The 16,989-nt window shown below is 47.0% G+C and overlaps 1 protein-coding gene across 9 annotated transcripts in view; it reads left to right on the top strand.

Annotated features, from left to right (window-relative positions):
• LINGO1 (leucine rich repeat and Ig domain containing 1) overlaps positions 1–16,989 on the top strand; it is a 212,163-nt gene that overhangs the window by 120,546 nt on the left and 74,628 nt on the right. For 8 of the 9 annotated variants that reach the window (XR_008992683.1, XR_005029263.2, XM_036907626.2 and 5 more), the window contains one exon: positions 15,782–15,961. The gene's annotated coding sequence lies outside the window, so the exon portion shown is untranslated. Of the gene's footprint in view, positions 1–10,679; positions 10,726–15,781; positions 15,962–16,989 lie in introns of those variants that run through there. The other variant, XR_008992684.1, reaches the window with a different exon arrangement.

Consider the following 16,989-nt stretch of genomic DNA (forward strand, 5'->3'; position numbering starts at 1 on the left):
GGTGCCAACTCTGCTGGGCTCTGTGCCAGTTTTGTACCCTACCCTGGCACAGCCTGCAGGTGGGTATTATTAGCTACAGCTAAGAGACAGGGAAACATAGGTTCAGAGAGGCTCAGGGACTGGCCCAGGGTCACCTGCTCTCACCGAGGCACTGCCAGGCCTCGACCCTGGGTCTGGCATCTTTACAGGCTCCTGCATGGAGGGGGAGTCAGGGGAGGGGCTGGGAGGCTGGCGCCCGCCACTACCATCAAGCAGCTGCCGACGGTGACTGTCCGGGGAGGGGGTGTTGGGGGGGGCTGCTCTCTGAGTCGGTCCTGTTCTTCCCGCCCCCCCGTGGGAGAGCCCTCACGATGCGAGGTTCCTGCCCACCCCCTCCCTGGAGAGGCCGGCAGTTTGCCTTTTCAGAGGATGATTCCCCATTATACAGAGATATTTAGTTTAATAGAAGCCGACAGATCACTCAGGGCAGGAATGTACTCCGGCTTCAAGCGTTTAGTTTCTTCAGCCTGAACTCCCAGATTAAAGGCTCCTTGCCTGACCGCCCTGCGAAGATGCCCGTGACCTTGACTGCAGTGGTGGGGTAGGTTTTTCCCTCCCTCCTTCCCTTCCCCTCCTTTGTGGGCTTCTCCTCCCTCCTTTTCTCTCTTTCAGAAAAAAGAAAGGTCTTTTCCTTCTTAAATATTCATCTGGGAGGCTGTTGCTTAAACCCTGCGCGCTCTGGGCACAGGCCCATTGTGCTGGGTGCGGAGGGGCTTGGGGACCCCTGGCTGGCCGGGAACACGCAGCCATGCGGGGCCTGCGGGTGAGTGCGCCTGGTGGGCAGGCTGGGTGGCGGGCCTCCAGCCAGGCACGGATGGACAGAGGCTGGGCAGGTAGCCCTGCCCGTGGCTAGAACTGGCCTCCTGCTCCCTCTGCCCACCCCCCTGCCCCAGGGCTGGACCGCAGGGGCCTGGCCTGCACCTTCAGTGACTGGGGGCTTCCCAGGCAGAAGGCCTCATCTGCTCCTCGGTCCTGGCATCTGAGGAAGGTGGCTAGATTTCAGGGGCAGGCGGCCCTTGATGGCCTTCCACCGATCAAGGGGGCAGTTTCCAGAGCTGCCTCCTCCTGGCTCCCAGTTCATCTGCACCCGCTGCTCCCTGTCTTTCCTTTGTCACCTCTCTCTCCCACCCCAGCCCCTCTTTCATCTGCTCACTGAGCCAAGTGTACTTCCGGGCAGGCAGCAGGGAGCATGGGAAAGCACCAGGTATTTGGAATCAGCCGGGCTCGGGTTCAAATCTTGCCTCCAAGATTTAAAAGCTGTTTCTGTTCAATGTAATATTTTGAATTTGGGTGAGTTTCTTAATCTCTTTGAGATTTCATTCCCTAACCTCTCAACTAAGATGCTGCCACTCAGCTTGCAAGAGTATCCTGGGGTTCAGTGTGATGGGATGAGGAGTGCTGCTAGGAGACCCCACCTCCTGATGCCCCCACCTCTCCTGCCCGGATGCCTTCTCTCTGCCCCGCTGGCTAGGCAGAGGGAGAGTGGTCAGGAGGGGTTCCTGAAGAGGTGGGTGTGGCTTCCCCCGGCCCCAAGCTGCCTGGGTGGCAGGGGAAGAAAGAGGCTGAGCAGGGCCTCCCTGAGTTCACTTCCGGGGCGAAACCTAGTGTCTGGTCCCAGGTCTGGTTTCAAGGAACCAAGTAAGGACCTGTGGCAGGACTGTCAGGGGAGGTATAACCTGGGATGAGAAGCCTTCTGGGCTGGACTCCCAGGTTTCAGTGTGTGTGTGGTAGCGGGGAGGATGGGCAAAGACAGCCTCTAACCTTCAGGGACGGGAGTCTTGGTGCTGGATGAAAGCCAGGGAGGAGGGGAGAGTCAGCTCCTTCCGGGGCAGGGGTGTCCGCATGACCATTGCAGGAAGGAGAAGACATATGGCCCCTAGGTTTGGGGCCATAGAGAGAATGTGAGGCTGACTTGCTACGGGACCTTGGGCTGGTCCCATTCCCTCTCTGGGCCTCAGTTTCCTCGTTTGCTAAATGGGATTAATCATGCTGCCTTCTGTGCTTTAGGAGGCCGCAGAGACTCAGAGAATAGATGGCAATGTTTAGTGATCTATAATGTAGTAAAAGTCCGTATTATTCTGTGCATTTCCTTGCCTTCCCTTCACCCATGTTGACCCACACAATGTTGCAACCTCCCATTTAGTGCAAATCCCTACCCAACATACATGGTCCTCAGACCTCTGCTTGCATACCTCCAGGGACAGGGAGCTCGCTACTTCTCATGCTAAACAGAGATTTGTCTCCTTGGAGTCTTTTCTTTTTGGGCCAGCTCTGCTGTCTGGTCCCATGAATGTCAAGTGTCTTTGTCAGGAACCTCTGAAGTTCTGACCAGGCCCTGAGGCTTCGCAAGGAGTGTAGGTTCTAGGCCCACCTTTCCCTGTTTAGGCCCCTGTGAGCAGGTCCACTTTATCAAAGACCTTCTGTGCAGGTACATCATGGTGGGACAGAGCTGTCTGGAGGAGGCTGCGCCATCTCCAGAGCTGGGGCACCCGGCTCGCCCATCTCCTACAGCTGCCGGCCGCCAGGCTCTACAGAATCCACAATCCCTGGCTACTCACAGAGCTCACCCAGGTTCTAGTCACTCTCTCTTGTCCGCTTTGGCCCATCCCTAGGGCAAGTGGGTGGCTTTGAACAGGGACCTTCTTTCTAATTGACCCCTCCCAGGCTGGACCTAACCTTGAAGGTTGTTCCAGGCAGTGCCAATGACCAGCCCTGTTGGTGCCAGTGAGAATCCACCAAGGGGCCAGTGTGGCCCACTCCCCGACGTCCTTGGACATGGGTATTTAGCTAACCACGGGTGACCCAGCCCACAGTTTTCTGCATCATCCACAGGTTGTCTCCAGGGCCTTGCTCATGGCTGGGTGCAAGTCATCCTCTGAGCAGCTGAGACAGGATGTGCAGTTGTCCTGCCAGACGGGTAAATGAACTCCCCAAACCTGCCATCACCCTCCCTGGTGTGCTGCGCAGCACTTCTCGAAGTTCTGTTAGAATGGATGTGAAGCTCACTCACTGGTCTAAGCCCAGTGCAGCTTTTTAGCCCCATTTTTATTTATTTATTTATTTATTTTTATTTTTTGAGAGGGCATCTCTCATATTTATTGATCAAATGGTTGTTAACAACAATAAAATTCTATATAGGGGACTCAATGCACAATCATCAATCCACCCCAAGTCTAATTCTCAACAGTCTCCAATCTTCTGAAGCATGACGAACAAGTTCTTACATGGTGAACAAGTTCTTACATAGTGAATAAGTTCTTACATGGTGAACAGTGCAAGGGCAGTCGTCACAGAAACTTTCGATTTTGATCATGCATTATGAACTATAAACAATCAGGTCAGATATGAATATTTGTTTGATTTTTATACTTGATTTATATGTGAATCCCACATTTCTCCCTTATTATTATTATTATTTTTTTAAATAAAATTTTAGCCCCATTTTTAATAAAGGGGGAAGATGCTAATATTGATAAATGCCAATTCTTGACATACATATAATTTCACCAAATCTTCATCACAGCTTTGTGTGGGAGGATAGTGGTGGCCACTCGGAGGACGAGGGAACTGAGTTTTGGGAAGGGAGCCAGCTCACCGAAGCCCCTCAGCTGGCAAGGGGCAGAGCCGGGCCTCGAGCCCAGGGTGGTCTTACCCTCACACTCATGCTTCCCTGGACGTTGCCCCCTCTGTACCCTCTCCTGTGCCCCCAGTGCCCTTACCCAGTCCTGTGGCCTCGCAGCCAGCATGCTCAAAAAGCGTGTGCTGGGAGCCTGCCCTGGGCCGGCCCCTCTGCACCCTCCTCATCCTCCTTGTCATACATTTTGGGACAGTCTGGTCTCATGTCAGCCTGAGGGTGGGACCTGATCTCTGCCTCTCTGTACGTGTCAAGCGCAGGACCAGGGAACAGAGCAGGGGCTGGGGAAGAGTGATGCACCCTCGGGGTATGTGAGGCTCAGTCAGCAGTGGTGCCCTCTGTGCATCGCTCATCTGCCATGTTATTTATTAATTTTTTTTTTTTACCTTGATTTTTTTAAAAAATTTTATTTTGGTATCATTAATCTACAATTACATGAGGAACATTATGTTTACTAGGCTTCCTCCTTCACCAAGTCCCCCCCACAAACCCCGTTACAGTCGCTGTCCATCAGCGTAGTTAGATGCTGTAGAGTCACTACTTGTCTTCTCTGTGTTGCACAGCCCTCCCGTGCCTCCCCCCATGTTATATATGCTAATCATAATGCCCCCTTTCTTTCCCCCTCCCCCTTATCCCTCTCTTCCCACCCCAGTTAATGGTAACTGTTAGTCCATTCTTGGGTTCTGTGAGTCTGCTGCTGTTTTGTTCCTTCCGTTTTTTCTTTGTTCTTTTACTCCACAGATGAGTAAAATCATTTGGTACTTGTCTTTCTCCACCTGGCTTATTTCACTGAGCATAATACCCTCCAGCTCCATCCATGTTGTTGCAAATGGTAGGATTTCTTTTCTTCTTATGGCTGAATAATATTCCATTCTGTATATGTACCACGTCTTCTTTATCCATTCATCTACTGATGGACACTTAGGTTGATTCCATTTCTTGGCTACTGTAAATAGTGCTGCAATAAACATAGGGGTGCATCTGTCTTTTTCAAACTGAGCTCCTGCATTCTTAGGGTAAATTTCTAGAAGTGAAATTCCTGGGTCAAATGGTATTTCTATTTTGAGCTATTTGAGGAACCTCCATACTGCTTTCCACAGTGGTTGAACTAATTTACATTCCCACCAGCAGTGTAGGAGGGTTCCCCTTTCTCCACAACCTCGCCAACATTTGTTGTTTGTCTTTTGGATGGTGGTGATCCTTACTGGTGTGAGGTGATACCTCACTGTGGTTTTAATTTGCATTTCTCTGATGATTAGCAATGTGGAACATCTTTTCATGTGCCTGTTGGCCATCTGAATTTCTTCTTTGGAGAAGTGTCTGTTCAGCTCCTCTGCCCATTTTTTGATTGGATTATTTACTTTTTGTTTGTTGAAGTGCAAGAGCTCTTCATATATTTTGGATGTCAACCCTTTATCGGATCTGTCATTTATGAATATATTCTCCCATACTGTAGGATGCCTTTTTGTTCTATTGATGGTGTCCTTTGCTGTACAGCAGCTTTTCAGCTTGATATAGTCCCACTTGTTCATTTTTGCTTTTGTTTCCCTTGCCCAGGGAGTTATGTTCATGAAGAAGTTGCTCATGTTTATGTCCAAGAGATTTTTGCCTATGTTTTTTTTAAGGGTTTTATGACTTCATGACTCACATTCAGGTCTTCGATCCATTTTGAGTTTACTTTTGTGTATGGGGTTAGACAGTGATCCAGTTTCATTCTCTTACATGTAGCTCTCCAGTTTTGCCCACACGAACTGTTGAAGAGGCTGTCATTTCCCCATTGTATGTCCATGGCTCCTTTATCATATATTAATTGACCATATATGTTTGGGTTATTGTCTGGAGTCTCTATTCTGTTCCACTGGTCTGTGGCTCTGTTCTTGTGCCAGTACCAAATTGTCTTGATTACTGTGGCTTTGTAGTAGAGCTTGAAGTTGGGAAGCGAGATCCCCCCTGCTTTATTCTTCCTTCTCAGGATTGCTTTGGCTATTCGGGGTCTTTGGTGTTTCCATATGAATTTTAGAACTATTTGTTCCAGTTCATTGAAGAATGCTGTTGGTAATTTGATAGGGATTGCATTGAATCTGTAGATTGCTTTAGGCAGGATGGCTATTTTGACAATATTAATTCTTCCTAGCCAAGAGCATGGGATGAGTTTCCGTTTGTTAGTGTCCTCTTTAATTTCTCTTAAGAGTGTCTTGTAGTTTTCAGAATATAGGTCTTTCACTTCCTTGGTTAGGTTTATTCCTAGGTATTTTATTCTTTTTGATGCAATTGTGAATGAAATTGTTTTCCTGATTTCTCTTTCTGTTAGTTCATTGTTAGTGTATACGAAAGCCACAGCTTTCTTTGTATTAATTTTGTATCCTGCAACTTTGCTGAATTCCGATATTAGTTCTAGTAGTTTTGGAGGGGAGTCTTTAGGGTTTTTTATGTACAATATCATGTCATCTGCAAACAGGGACAGTTTAACTTCTTCTTTACCAATCTGGATTCCTTGTATTCCTTTGTTTTGTCTAATTGCTGTGGCTAGGACCTCCAGTACTATGTTGAATGAAAGTGGGGAGAGTGGGCATCCCTGTCTTGTTCCTGATCTTAGAGGAAAAGCTTTCAGCTTCTCACTGTTCAGTATGATGTTGGCAGTGGGTTTGTCATATATGGCCTTTATTATGTTGAGGTACTTGCCATCTATACCCATTTCGTTGAGAGTTTTTATCATGAATGGATGTTGAATTTTGTCGAATGCTTTTTCAGCATCTATGGAGATGATCATGTGGTTTTTGTCCTTCTTTTTGTTGATGTGGTGGATGATGTTGATGGACTTTCGAATGTTGTGCCATCCTTGCATCCCTGAGATGAATCCCACTTGGTCATGGTGTATGGTCCTCTTGATGTAGTTTTGAATTCGGTTTGCTAATATTTTGTTTAGTATTTTTGCATCTATGTTCATCAGGGATATTGGTCTGTAATTTTCTTTTTTGGTGGGGTCTTTGCCTGGTTTTGGCATTAGGCTGATGTTGGCTTCATAGAATGAGTTTGGGAGTATTCCCTCCTCTTCTTTTTTTGGAAAACTTTAAGGAGAATGCGTGTTATGTCTTCTCTGTATGTTTGATAAAATTCCGAGGTAAATCCATCTGGCCCGGGGGTTTTGTTCTTTGGTAGTTTTTTGATTACCGCTTCAATTTCATTGCTGGTAATTGGTCTGTTTAGATTTTCTGTTTCTTTCTGGGTCAGTCTTGGAAGGTTGTATTTTTCTAGGAAGTTGTCCATTTCTCCTAGGTTACCCAGCTTGTTAGCATATAGGTTTTCATAGTATTCTCTAATAATTCTTTTTATTTCTGTGGAGTCCATCCTGATTTTTCCTTTCTTGTTTCTGATTCTGTTGATTTGTGTTGATTCTCTTTTTCTCTTAGTAAGTCTGGCTAGAGGCTTATCTATTTTGTTTATTTTCTCAAAGAATCAGCTCTTGGTTTCACTGATTTTTTCTATTGTTTTATTTTTCTCAATTTTGTTTATTTCTTCTCTGATCTTTATTATGTCCCTCCTTCTGCTGGCTTTAGGCCTCATTTGTTTTTCTTTTTCCAATTTCGATAATTGTGACATTAGACTATTCATTTGGGATTGTTCTTCCTTCTTTAAATATGCCTGGATTGCTATATACTTTCCTCTTAAGACTGCTTTCGCTGCGTCCCACAGAACTTGGGACTTTGTGTTGTTGTTGTCATTTGTTTCCATATATTGCTTGATCTCTATTTTAATTTGGTCGTTGATCCATTGATTATTTAGGAGCATGTTGTTAAGCCTCCATGTGTTTGTGAGCCTTTTTGCTTTGTTTGTACAATTTATTTCTAGTTTTATACCTTTGTGGTCTCCGAAGTTGGTTGGTAGAATTTCAATCTTCTTGAATTTACTGAGGCTCTTTTTGTGGCCTAGTATGTGGTCCATTCTGGAGAATGTTCCATGTGTGCTTGAGAAGAATGTGTATCCTGTTGCTTTTGGATGTAGAGTTCTATAGATGTCCATTCGGTCCATCTGTTCTAGTGTGTTGTTCAGTGCCTCTGTCTCCTTACTTATTTTCTGTCTGGTGGATCTGTCCTTTGGAGTGAGTGGTGTGTTGAAGTCTCCTAAAATGAATGCATTGCATTCTATTTCCTCTTTTAGTTCTGTTAGTATTTGGTTCACATATGTTGGTGCTCCTATATTGGGTGCATATATATTCATAATGGTTATTTCCTCTTGTTGGACTGACTCCTTTATCATTATGTAGTGTTCTTCTTTATCTCTTGTTACTTTCTTTGTTTTGAAGTCTGTTTTGTCTGATACAAGTACTGCAACACCTGCTTTTTTCTCCCTGTTGTTTGCGTGGAATATCTTTTTCCATCCCTTGACTTTTAGTCTGTGCATGTCTTTGAGTTTGAGGTGGGTCTCTTGTAAGCAGCATGTAGATGGGTCTTGCTTTTTTATCCATTCTGTTACTCTGTGTCTTTTGATTGGTGCATTCAGTCCATTTACATTTAGGGTGATTATTGAAAGATATGTACTTATTGCCATTGCAGGCTTTAGATTCGTGGTTACCAAAGGTTCAAGGTTAGCTTCTTTACTATCTTACTGTCTAACTTAACTCACTTATTGAGCTATTATAAACACAGTCTGATGGTTCTTTATTTCTCTCTCTTCTTATTCCTCCTCCTCCATTTTTTATATGCTAGGTGTTTTATTTTGTGCTCTTTTGTGTTTACTTTGACTGCTTTTGTGGGTAGTTGATTTTATTTTTTGCCTTTAGTTAGTATTTGGTTGGTCTGCTTTCTTTGCTGTGATTTTATTTTCTCTGGTGACATCTGTTTAGCCTTAGGAATACTTCCATCTAGAGCAGTCCCTCTAAAATACCCTGTAGAGGTGGTTTGTGGGAGGCAAATTCCCTCAACTTTTGCTTGTCTGGGAATTGTTTAATCCCTCCTTCATATTTAAATGATAATCGTGCTGGATACAGTATCCTTGGTTCAAGGCCCTTCTGTTTCATTACATTAAGTATATCATGCCATTCTCTTCTGGCCTGTAAGGTTTCTGTTGAGAAGTACGATGATAGTCTGATGGGTTTTCCTTTGTAGGTGACCTTTTTCCTCTCTCTAGCTGCCTTTAATACTCTGTCCTTGTCATTGATCTTTGCCATTTTAATTATTATGTGTCTTGGTGTTGACCTCCTTGGGTCCCTTCTATTGGGAGTTCTGTGTGCTTCCGTGGTCTGAGAGGCCATTTCCTCCCCCAGTTTGGGGAAGTTTTCAGCAATTATTTCTTCAAAGACACTTTCTATCCCTTTTTCTCTCTCTTCTTCTTCTAGTGCCCCTATAATGTGGTATTGTTCCGTTTCGGTTGGTCACTCAGCTCTCTTAGTATTCTTTTATTCCTGGAGATCCTTTTATCTCTCTCTGCGTCTGCATCTCTGTGTTCCTGTTCTCTGATTTCTATTCCATTAATGGCCTCTTGCATCTCATCCAGTCTGCTCTTAAGTCCTTCCAGAGCTTGTTTTATTTCTGTATTCTCCCTCCCTACTTTGTCTGTTAGGTCTTGCATGTTTCTCTGCAGCTCCATCAGCATGGTTATGACCTTTATTTTGAATTCTTTTTCAGGAAGATTGGTTAAATCTATCCCCCCAGGTTCCCTCTCAGGGTTATTCTTGTCTGTATCAAATTCTTCTGTCTTTTCATGGTGATAGAGGTAGTCGTAGGCAGTTAGCGTGTGCGTCAGCTGGGGGAACCAAGTCCCTTCCTGCTAGCCTGTCGCCTTCCCTTCCTGTGAGAACAGCGACCCCTAGCGGCTTGTGCTGGGCAGCTGCGTGCGGATGGGGCCTGTGAGCCTGGCCCTGGCAGCTGCGGAGGAGGCTCTGCGTGGCTGCTCTGGCGGGGCCACACCGGAGGGGGAATGGCCGGGAGGCTGTTTATTGCCATGAGGGGCCTCAGAGCTGCACTACCGCCCAGGGGGTTGGGGCGCCCGGAGTTCCCTGGGATTCCCAGCTGCTGGGCTAAGTGTCCCAGGATGCTTCCATCCAGCTGTGGGGTCCCTGTCCCTTTAAGACTTTCAAAAAGTACTCGCTTTTCTTTGTCCCAGGGGCACTGGCTGCAGGGACCCACTTGCAGGTTTTACTGTCCAGTTTCCCTAGTATCCAGCACCCCATGCACTGTGTCTGCGCTCTGGCCCGGATGGCGGGGGCTGGGTGTTCGGCAGCCCTGGGCTCCGTCTCCCTCCCGCTCTGCCTGCTCCTCTCCCGCCGGGAGCTGGGGGGAGGGGCGCTCGGCTCCCGCGGGGCCCCGGCTTGTATCTCACCCCCTTTACAAGGCACTGGGTTCTCGCAGGTGTGGAGGTGGTCTGGATGTTGTCCTGTGTCCTCTGGTCTCGCTTTTAGGAATAGTTGTGTTTGTTGTATTTTCAAAGATATATATGGTTTTGGGAGGAGATTTCCACTGCCCTACTCATGCTACTATCTTGGCTCCTCCTGCCATGTTATTTTTAATAGTTATTTAAGAATATTTTGGGGTGTCTCGCTGTAAAAAGGTATGTGTCTGTGGTAGAAGATCTAGGAGTTATCCTTGATTCTGTTTCTTACCTCCTGACTGCTGAGTTGGCTCTGCTACAGCCTGTATCTTCTGCCGAATCTGTCTAGTCCCTCCCTTACCCTGGCTCAAACCTTGTCTCCCTGTCTTGGCCAATTGCCACAGCCATGCAGCTGGTCCTCTGCTTCTGTGCCTATGCCCCTCAGTCCAGTCTCCACTCAGGAGCCCAGGGAACTCTTCCCAGTGAGGAGCACGTCATAACCCTTCCCCAGTGACTTTCCACTGCACTTGGGGTGAAGTGCAAAGTCCTTACTGTGGCCCTTGGGGCCCAGCCCCCCTCGTGGCCTCCATTCCCACAGTTGCTCCCACCTCTTCCCACCTCATTCCAAGCACCAGGCCTGCCTGCTCAGAGATGCTGGCTCTTTCCCATCTCTGTTCTTTCCCTGCTCCTCCTGCTCTAGGTGTGACTGATTTCTTATCATTTGGCATCAACTCAGATGTGACCTCTGCACAAAAGCCTTCCCTGGTGCTCCAGCTAGAGTAGCTCCCAGCCCCAGCCCGAGTAGCCTCTTGCAAATTACCGGGTTTGGTGATCTGGACTGTACTTGTCATTCTTTGGGACTATCTTGTTCATTTAATTGCTTTATCACCTGTAACTCTGTCCCCGTGAGAGCACCAAACTTGTCTGTCTTATATTCCATTGTATCCCCAGCACCTATAATATACCTAGTTAAGTAAGTGCTGAATAATATTTGGTGAATGAATGAAAAATAACACAGAAACGTGTAAAGGAGAAACAGGAGATTATACAATCGTAAATATCAGCAGTTAATAATGTAATTATTATGTGTGTGTGTACGTATGTGTGTGTAGGCTTGGAATCACTGCCTTTTTAATGAGAGACTTGGGGTGCCTGGGCCAGAAGCAGTGCATGCACGGGACACATACAGGTGTACATGTGGGTCATATATATGCATATGCACATGGGCACACATGCGTTTCCTGTTCAGTAGCAGTGTGACATCTGGGGAAGTCTTTTTATCTTTTGGGCCTTAGTTACTCCACCTGTGGAACGGGGCTGTCTGGGGATGGAGGCAGAGGTCTGGATGCCATGGCCTCCTGGGGTCAGCCCTTGCCAGCGGTAGGACCACCACAGGCAGCAGGGGCCCCCAGGCTGTTCCCCACTGCCCTCTGAGCTAAAGTCTCGCCCAGGCAGCAGAGAGTGGTCCAGCAGGAGGAAACTGGCAGAAAAGCCAGGAAACATGAGCTTTTGCTGCTGGGAGTTGGCTTGTGTTTTGAATCGAGGTCTCCTGGATGCATCAGTAGCTTTAAACTGATAAGTTTTTATTTTTGTGTGTGTGCTTGTGTTTTTAAAAAATATTGATACAAGGACAAAAACCACATGATCATCTCCATAGATGCTGAAAAAGCATTCGACAAAATTCAACATCCATTCATGATAAAAGCTCTCAGCAAAATGGGTATAGAGGGCAAGTACCTCAACATAATAAAGACCATATACGACAAACCCACAGCCAACATCATACTTAACAGCGAGAAGCTGAAAGCTTTTCCTCTAAGATCAGGAACAAGACAAGGATGCCCACTCTCCCCACTGTTATTCAACATAGTACTGGAGGTCCTAGTCACGGCAATTAGACAACACAAAGAAATAAAAGGCATCCAGATTGGCAAGGAAGAAGTTAAACTGTCCCTGTTTGCAGATGACATGATATTGTACATAAAAAACCCTAAAGAATCCATTCCAAAACTACTAGATCTAATATGTGAATTCAGCAAAGTTGCAGGATACAAAATTAATACATAGAAATCTCTTGCATTCCTATACACTAACAATGAACTAGCAGAAGTAGAAATCAGGAAAACAGTTCCATTCATAGTTGCATCAAAAAGAATAAAATACCTAGGAATAAACCTAACCAAGGAAGTGAAAGACCTATACCCTGAAAACTACAAGACACTCATGAGAGAAATTAAAGAAGATACCAATAAATGGAAACACATCCTGTGCTCATGGATAGGAAGAATTAATATTGTCAAAATGGCCATGCTGCCTGAAGCAATCTACAGATTCAATGCAATTCCTATCAAAATACCAACAGCATTCTTCAATGAACTGGAGAAAATGGTTCTAAAATTTATATGGAACCACAAAAGACCCCAAGTAGCCAAAGCAATCCTGAGAAGGAAGAATAAAGCTGGGGGGATTATGCTCCCCACCTTCAAGCTCTACTACAAAGCCATAGTAATCAAGGCAACTTGGTACTGGCACAAGATGAGAACCATAGACCAATGGAACAGAATAGAGAGCCCTGATATAAACCCAACAATATACGGTCAATTAAGATATGTTAAAGGAGCCATGGACATACAATGGGGAAATGACAGCCTCTTCAACAACTGGTGTTGGCAAAACTGGACAACTACATGCAAGAGAATAAAGCTGGATTACTGTTTAACCCCATACACAAAAGTAAACTTGAAATGCATCAAAGACCTGAATGTAAGTCATGAAACCATAAAACTCTTAGAAGACAACATAGGCAAAAATCTCCTGAATATAAGCATGAGTAACTTCTTCCTGAACGCATCTCCTTGAGCAAGGGAAACAAAAGCAAAAATGAACTCATGGAACTACATCAAACTAAAAAGTTTCTGTATGGCAAAGGACACCATCAACAGAAGAAAAAGACATCCTACAGTATGGGAGAATATATTTGTAAATGACATATCTGACAAGGGGTTAACATCCAAAATATATAAAGAACTCACACGCCTCAACACCCAAAAAGCAAATAACCTGATTAAAAAATGGGCAGAGGATATGAAGAGACAGTTCTCCAAAGAAGAAATTCAGATGGCCAATGGACACATGAAAAGATGCTCCACATCACTAATCATCAGGGAAATGCAAATTAAAACCACAATGAGATATCACCTCACACTAGTAAGGATGGCCAGCGTCGAAAAGACTAAGAACAACACTGCTGGTGGGAATATAAGCTAGTTCAACCATTGTGGAAAGCAATATGGAGGTTTCTCAAAAAACTAAAAATAGAAATACCATTTGACCTGGGAATCCCACTCCTAGGAATTTACCCTAAGAATGCAGCAGTCCAGTTTGAAAAAGACAGATGCACCCCTATGTTTATCACAGCACTATTTACAGTAGCCAAGAAATGGAAGCAACCTAAGTGTCCATCAGTAGATGAATGGATAAAGAAGAGGTGGTACATATACACAATGGAATATTATTCAGCATAAGAAAGAAACAAATCCTACCATTTGCAGCAACATGGATGGAGCTGGAGGACATTATGCTCAGTGAAATAAGCCAGGTGGAGAAAGACAAATGCCAAATGATTTCCCTCATTTGTGGAGTATAACAATGAAGCAAAACTGAAGGAACAAAATGGCAGCAGACTCACAGACTCGAAGAATGAACTAGCAGTTACCAAAAGGGAGGGGTGTGGGAGGGCGGGTGTGGAGGGAGGGAGAAGGGGGCTGAGGGGTGTTATGTTTAGCGCACATGGTGTGGGGGGGTCACGGGGAGAACAGTGTAGCCCAGAGAAGGCACACAGTGGATCTCTGGCCTCTTACTACACTGATGAACAGTGACCGCATTGGGGTGTGGGTGGGGACTTGATAATATGGGCAAATGTACTAACCACATTGTTTTTTCATGTGAAACCTTTATAAGAGTGTGTATCAATAGTACCTTAATAAAAATTTTTTTTAATGTTGATACATTTATCTAATTTTTTTGAATTGTTTTTTTTTCAAGTGCTACAAAGTGTTTCCATGAAATTAAAAAGGACAAACATACAACACATCTGTATTTCTAGCACCTCAAGGCAACAGTTGTTCCCTCCCTGCCCTTGCCCGTTTCCTGTGAAGACTGTACTGCAACCTTGCAAGCATGTGGAAATAGAAGTGGCCCTTGACCTTAGGCACATTACTTAATCTGCCTGTGCCTCAGTTTCTTCAAAAAATAAGGGTATGACAATTACTCCCTCTTACGGTTGTTGTGCAAATTACGTAAGTGGACATTTATAAGGCACTTGAAAAGGCTTGGCACTTAGTGTACATTTATTAAATAAGATGAGTGAATAAATAGGAAGGAAATGCACCCAGAATACTGCCATCATGGCACAAAGAGGCAGCCGTGGACGTCTGTCTCTAGATTTGGAAGCCAACAGTTCCAGCCTTGACTCTGCCCTTACCACTCATGTAACCAGGAGCATGTGAGTGGCTTCTCCAAACCTCAGTGTCTCCCTCTATAAAATGGTTCTGTGATCTGGACCGCAAGGTGCGGTGGTATGGAGGGGCAGTGGATGTGCGTGGACTCAGTGAGCGCCGTATACCGCTGCAACCCAGCTACCCCTTCGCCCATTTTCTGTTTCGTGCTCAGTATTGTTAGGTAAACATTGCTTGATGTCACTACCGTGCTCGGTGTTTATCATTGTTAGTGGCTGTGTAATATTGCATTGAGCAGAGGTGTCATGTACTTTGTCGTCTCCACTGTGGGACATTTAGGTGTTTTACTGCTGTAAATGATCCTCCAGTGAGCAGCTCTGTGCCCAGAGCACTTTCCTTCTCATGGACTATTTCCCCAGGCAGCCTCAGGGACATTGAGGTTGCTTTGCCAGGACAGCTGAGGGACAGGCCAGCAGCGGTGGCTGGGGGGTGGTAGGTCTCTTCAAAGGTGGCTGATGCCCTCCCTGCCCCAGGAGCAACAGCGTGGGTCGTGGGGCAGCAAGACCCTCAGCGTGACAGCCCTGGACGTGATGGGAGAACATGAGGCCACCACAGGATGGGTGGTGGGCGCTGTGGAGAGTTGGGACGAGCTGTTGGAGGGACTAGGTTCTGGTTTTGCCTTTGCCACTCCCGCTGTGTGACCTTGGGCAAATCCCTTCCGCTCCCTGAACTTCAGTTTTCTCTGTGTCCTGTGGCCAGGGGCTGGGCGAGCGTTGGTCCAGAGCTGTGCTGTCCACTGCGGTAGCTGCAGGTGGGAGGGCCTGCGGAGGACTCACTGCTCTCTGCCCAGCCCGGAACACTGCCACTCATTCCCCTGGGTTAAGCACTGTCCTCCCTCCCCTGGGGGTCTTCTCCAAGTCTAGACCAGAGACCAAAGGAGAGGGCTGCCTCGGGCCCTCAGCCTGGTTCTGAGCACTCGGGGGGGAAGGAACTGTGAGAAGCGAGTCCGCAGTACCAGGGGCGAAGCTCCCTGCTTCCCCTGCCGTCCAGCAAACACACACACTCTGACAACCGCACATGGATTCCAGCCACATCTGCCCCGAAGCCCTCCCTTCTCTTCAGAGGGAAGGCTTTTTGTAGAAGCTTTCTGCAGCCTGGGGGTAACGGACGACCTGCGGGAGGGGGCGGTGAATGGGGGTAATAAGATGCGAGTGTGAAGAAGTGGAGACAAACTTGGCTGACGTTGGTCTCACCTTTGCCAAGGTGTGGCCACTGCCGGCCGTACCCCCTGTTCCCAGATGCCCCTCTGTTTCCCATATGAACTCTTGTTTCTCCTATTTTCTAGGGGTCCCACGGCCATGTCCTGGCTGCCTTGAGTCTGTGGGGAGACCCGCCTCCTGCCTGTATCTCTAGGGCAGTGGCCCTGTCCAGCCCCGGACCTGCGCCCAAGCCTGCTCCTCACCCCAGCCGGGGCTGAAGGGACCCCTCAAGCTTTGGGACTCAGCGGGGCACAGTAGCAGTCACGGTAGGTGGCATCCCTCCCCTGCCCACTCCCTGGCTCCTGGGGATCCCTGAGCCTTCTTGGTCTTCCTCAGCACTGTATCTGTCACAATCCCTTTGGTTACAAATAGCAAAAAACCTATTTCAATAAAATGAAATGACCAGTCCATGTAACTGAAGTGTCCAGAGGTAGGTTGGGCTTCAGGCAGGGCTTGGTCCGCTGGCTCAAACAACGTGACCAGGGCCTGTTTCCTGTCTCCGCTTCCTTGGTGAGAGCTCTGCTCCTGCTGGCGTTTCATATAGATAATGTGGTCGCAAGATGTTCGTCAACAGTTCCTGGGGCAACATGCTTCCAAGTTTAAATCTGGGGTTGGGAGTGGAGACAAAATCTGCTTTCCTGGTAGAACGAGCAGAAGTCCTGCTGTGGATCCCTCGGGTCCTGTCGGCAGGGTTCGGGTCATCCTGATCCTTTAAGTGCGTAGAGGGTCTGTGGGTCAGAGTCTCTCCTTCCCCAGCTGTGTGCCCAGGAATGAGGGAAGAGTGCTCAGCAAAAGAGGCTCAGGGTTCTGCTGGCTGGAAGGAGGTGCCCTCAGCCAGGGGAGGCAAATGACAAGTGATCGTTGTAGGTGAAGTCTGTCCAGGTCAGACAGCTTGAAGCCAGTCCTGGATGGATGTGGACATGCTGTGTGTCCTTGGGCAAATCCTTGTTTTTCTCACCCGGCAGGGGGCCTATGGGAACCGTCTGAAATGATGTGTGGGAAGCGCTGGCTCGTAGCAGGCGCTCAGTAAATCCTTATTCCCTTCCCCTTCCCTCCCAGGGGGTTTGGGACCTCCCTGTTTTCTTCAAACTTGAAAGGAGATGCAGAGAGTATGGTCAGTCAGGATCCCCAGAAGCGGAGCCTGAGAGGAGGATTTACATACATGAGGTTTAGCGAGGGTGGGTTCTCAGGAGAAGAAAGGAAGAGACTGGGGCAGGAATGACCGCCGGCGAGGCTGTGGCCTCAGGTGACGTCTAGCCTTGGGCTAGTCCCGGGGTCCCTGGAGTATGATCAC

The sequence above is a fragment of the Manis pentadactyla genome, chromosome 11 (assembly GCF_030020395.1).
Source record: "Manis pentadactyla isolate mManPen7 chromosome 11, mManPen7.hap1, whole genome shotgun sequence".
NCBI classification, from domain to species: domain Eukaryota; kingdom Metazoa; phylum Chordata; class Mammalia; order Pholidota; family Manidae; genus Manis; species Manis pentadactyla.